At 35.1% G+C, this 4,682-nt stretch overlaps 1 pseudogene; it reads left to right on the top strand.

Annotated features, from left to right (window-relative positions):
* Window positions 1-2,176: 2,176 nt before the first annotated feature.
* Window positions 2,177-2,295, top strand: LOC118610490 (annotated as a pseudogene).
* Window positions 2,296-4,682: the final 2,387 nt, after the last annotated feature.

A 4,682-nucleotide genomic window follows, 5' to 3' on the forward strand; every position in this document is an offset into this window, starting at 1 on the left:
GCAAGTTCCCTGAACAGCCCTGCCTGGGAAAGCTATGAGCTCTCCAAGGCCAGCGGCAGAGCCCAGTCATCGGGGCAGAAGGCAGAGAAGTAGTATGGCAGAAAAACAACAGTTGATTTTTACCGGGCCTGGTTGTAAAACTGAGGTTGAGCCACAGTCTCCAACTCCCAACCCAGAGAGCCTCTCCCCATATACTCTCCAAGACTGATCACTGTGGAGCCCAAGAGGAATCTGAGCAAATGCTACTGAGACTGTTGCTAACACTGACAGGAACTGAAACTGAGGGTAGTGAGCATGATTAAATATCTATTAGAAAATAAAAAGGCATTTTTAAAGCTTTATATAAAGCAAGAATCCAAGAGGCTTAGATGCAACCAACTGGAAACCAAAAGCAAAGCGCCTTCTTTGCAACGGGCTAAAAAGAGACCTTTATATACTAAATCTTCTTTTGGGAAAAAACAGCAGAATACACTTCCATCAATGTCCAGGTGGAGAAATATTCCGTTAAACATCATGAACAACCAAGGTGACAAGGCATCTCATAAAGAAAGAGAAAAATCTCCAGAAAATACGCTTATGAACAGAAATATGTGACTTAAATAACAGAGAATTTAGGTTGATACTGCTGAAAAAAAATTCAGCGAATTCTGAAATGACCCATATCATCAATTTCAGGAATTGAAAAAACAACTAGATGAGCAGAGCAAGGAGATTGAAACCCTCAAAAAAAAAAAAAAAACCAAATAGAACTTCTGGAGATGAAAAACACGCTGCAAGAGTTGAAAAATGAAATAGCAAGCTTGGGAAATAGAGTAGACCAAATGGAGGAAAAGATCAGTGACATTGAAGACAAGAATCTAGAAATAAATCAGAAAAAAGAAGAGAGAAACTGAAGAATGAAAAATAATAAAAGAAATACAAGGACTAGCTGATACCATCAGGAGAGGAAATATAAAAATAATGGGCATTATCGAAGGCAAGGAAAAGCAACAGGGACTAAAAAGCAGTTTCAGGGAAATAGTTGATGAGAATTTCCCAAATCTAAGGAATGAGCTGGAGCTTGGAATTCAAGAAGTCAACAGAACACCCAATTATCTTGACCCAAAAAGGCCTTTACTAAGACACATTGTATTAAAATTATCAAAAATCAATGATAAGCACAGAATTCTCAGGGCAACCAGGTAGAAGAAAATGGTAACTTATTAAGAAAACCCCATTAGATTATCCTTGGACTTCTCAATGCAAACCTTACAAGGCAGAAAGGAGTGGAATCAAATATTTAAACTATTAAGTGAAGGGAACAATCAGCTTAGAATAATGTATCTGGCTAAGCTCTCCTTTAGATATGAAGGCGAAATTAAGACCTTTCCAGACATACAACGATTGAGGGAATTCTCTACTCCGAGGCCTGCACTACAGAAAATACTGAAAGTGCCAGCTTATCTAAAACAAAATAGCAAGACATAATTAGGAGTAAAGTGACAATCAGGAAAATAGAAGCAGAGGAGTGCAACCCTTACTAAGAACAGGGCATTATAAGCTTAAATAATAAAAAGAGAATTGTTATTACAAGATAGTAATGAACATTCAACATACATACGGAAATATTGAGATAACAATGACTGAAGAGGGGAGGATTCAAAGATCCAAATTTACAAAGGGGAATGGAGAGAAAGCACATGCAAAAGAAAATGGATGACTGTATATATATAATATCTTTTACATATTCATAATGGTAACCACACAAAGAAGATGCAGAACTGAAGTATATAACATAAAACAACAATCAAAAAGAAAACACACAAAAGCCAACCAAAATAAAGAAAACAGAAGCACAAGGACAAGGAAGCAATGGAAACACCGAGCTACCAGAAAGCAAAAGATAAAATGGCTATAAGAAGACTTCATATTTCAATAATCACCCAAAATGTAAATGGACTGAACTCACCAATAAAAAGGCGCAGAGTTGCAGAATGGATCAAAAAAAAAAACTCAACCAAATGCTACCTCTAGGAGACACATCTCAGCTCCAAAGACAAATATAAACTCAAAGTGAAAGGGTGGAAAATGATGTACCAAGCAAATGGCATTTAAATAAAAGTGGGAGGGAGTAGCAGTACTAATATCAGGAGAAATAAACTTCAAAAAATAAAAAGGTAAAGAAAGATACTGAGGAGTCTATGGCCATGCTACCCTGAACAAGCCCAATCCTTTCTGATCTTGGAAGCTAAGCAGGGTCAGGCCTGATTTGTACTTGGAGGGCAGACCACTTAGGAAGAATAGGTGCTGTAGGCATAAAAATTTAAAAATAAGGGATTGTAAGCTGACAAAGTGCTTGCAATCTGTGAGGTCAAGCAAGGGTTGCCTCTCCTAAAATAAACAAACAAACAAACAAACAAATAAAAAAGGGATACTTCATAATGACAAAGGGAATCGTGCATCAAGAAGACATAACATTTATTAATATATATGCTCTCAATCAGGGAGCTCTGAAATATATAAAGCAACCACTAAAAGAACTAAAGGGAGAAACAGACCAAAAACACTATCATAGTAGGAGACCTAAATACTCCACTATAGAATAGGGACAGATCATCCAGACAGAAAATCAATAAGGAAATAACATCCTTTAAAGGCACATTAGACCCATTAGACATAGACCCCATTGACATTTGCAGAGCCTTCCATCCCAAAACAGCTGCTTATACATTCTTCTCTAGTGCACATGGAACATTCTCAAGAATCAAACACATACTGGGACATAGAGATAGCCCCACGAATATAAGAGGGTTGAAATCATACCAACCATATTCTCTGACCATAATGCTTTCAAACTAGAGATCAATTGCAAAAAGATATCAGGAAGAACCACAAATACATGGAGATTAAACAACATGCTACTGAAGAATAACTGGGTCAGAGAAGAAACAAAAAGAGAGATTGAGAGATACATAGAAACAAATGATAATGATAATACAACATATCAAAACTTTGGGACACGACAAAAGCGGTCATAAGAAGAAAGTTCATATCATTACAGGCCTATCTCCAAAAACAAGAACGAGCCCAAATAAACAACCTAATGCTTCATATTAAAACACTAGAAAAGGAAGTTAAATTAAGCCTGAAGTCAGCAGAAGAAAAGAAATAATCAAAATTATAGCATAAATAAATGGAATTGAAAACAAAACAAAATAATTGAAAAAATAAATGCAACAAAGAGCTGGCTCTTTGAGAAGGTTAATAAAATTGACAAAACCCTGGCTAGACTCACTAAAGGAAAAAGAAAAAGGACACAAATAAACAAAATCTGGGATGAAAGAGGGAAAATTATGACTGATATCACAGAAATGCAAAGGATCATACAATACTATGAAAGAGTATATAACACCCAATTTAATAACCTAGAAGAAATAAACCAGTACTTAGAAAAATATAATCTTCCTAGACTAAATCAAGGAGAACTGGAAAATCTAACATAGATGAATCAGCTGTATGGAAAGTGAAACAACCTTCAAGAACCTTCAAAAAAGTAAAAGTCCAAGACCAGATTGCTTTACCAGTGAATTTACCAAACATTCAAAGAAGATTTAATACCTATTCTCCTCAAACTCTTTCAAAAAATTGAAGAGGAGGCAATACTTTCCAACTCACTTTAAGAGACCAATATTATTCTGATACCAAAACCTGGTGAAGATAATACACACACAAAAAAACTACAGACCAATATCTCTCATGAACACAGATGCAAAAATCCTAAATAAGATACTAGCGAACTGAATACAGCAACATATTAAAAAAATTACACCGCGATCAAGTGGGCTACATCCCAGAGGTACGGGGATAGTTCAACATATGCAAATCGATTTATGTGATTCACCACATAAACATTAAAAAATAAGAATCATATGATCATATCAATAGATCCAGAAAAACCCTTCGATGAGATACAGCATCCATTTATGATCAAAACACTTAACAAAATTGGTATAGAAGGAAAGTAATTTAACCTAATAAAGGTCATAGATGACAAACCCTCAGTCAACATTATACTTAAAGGTGAAAAACTAAAAATCTTCCCTCTGGATCAGGAACAAGGCAAGGCTATCCACTATCATCACTGTTATTCAATAGAACTTTGGAGGTCCTGGTAAGTGCAATCAGGCAAGAGAAAAATATAAAAGGCATCCAAATGGGAAACAAAGAAGTCAAACTGTCACTATTTGCAGATGACATGATTCCCTACAAAGAAAACCCTAAAGACTCCACAAGAACACTACTAGAAACAACAAGCAAATACAGTAAAGTCTCTGGATACAAAATCAACATTCAAAAATCCATAGCATTCCTATATTCTAATAATGAAATATCAGAAAAAGAAGTGGAAAAAATAATTCCTTTTGCAATTGGAACAAAAAGAATAAAATACCGAGGAATAAATTTAACAAAACATGCGAAGGACCTATATAATGAAAACTACAAGACCCTATTAAAAGAAATCAAAGAAGATACAAAGAAATGGAAAGATATTCTGTGTTCTTGAATTGGAAGAATCAACATAGCTAAAATGACCATATTACCTAAAGCATGACACAGGTTTAAAGTAATTCCTATCAAAATCCCATTGGCATTTTTTAAAGAAATGGAACAAAAAATCATCAAGTTTATATAGAGCACAAAAG

This window comes from Rousettus aegyptiacus, unplaced genomic scaffold (assembly GCF_014176215.1).
Source record: "Rousettus aegyptiacus isolate mRouAeg1 unplaced genomic scaffold, mRouAeg1.p scaffold_m13_p_12, whole genome shotgun sequence".
NCBI lineage: Eukaryota > Metazoa > Chordata > Mammalia > Chiroptera > Pteropodidae > Rousettus > Rousettus aegyptiacus.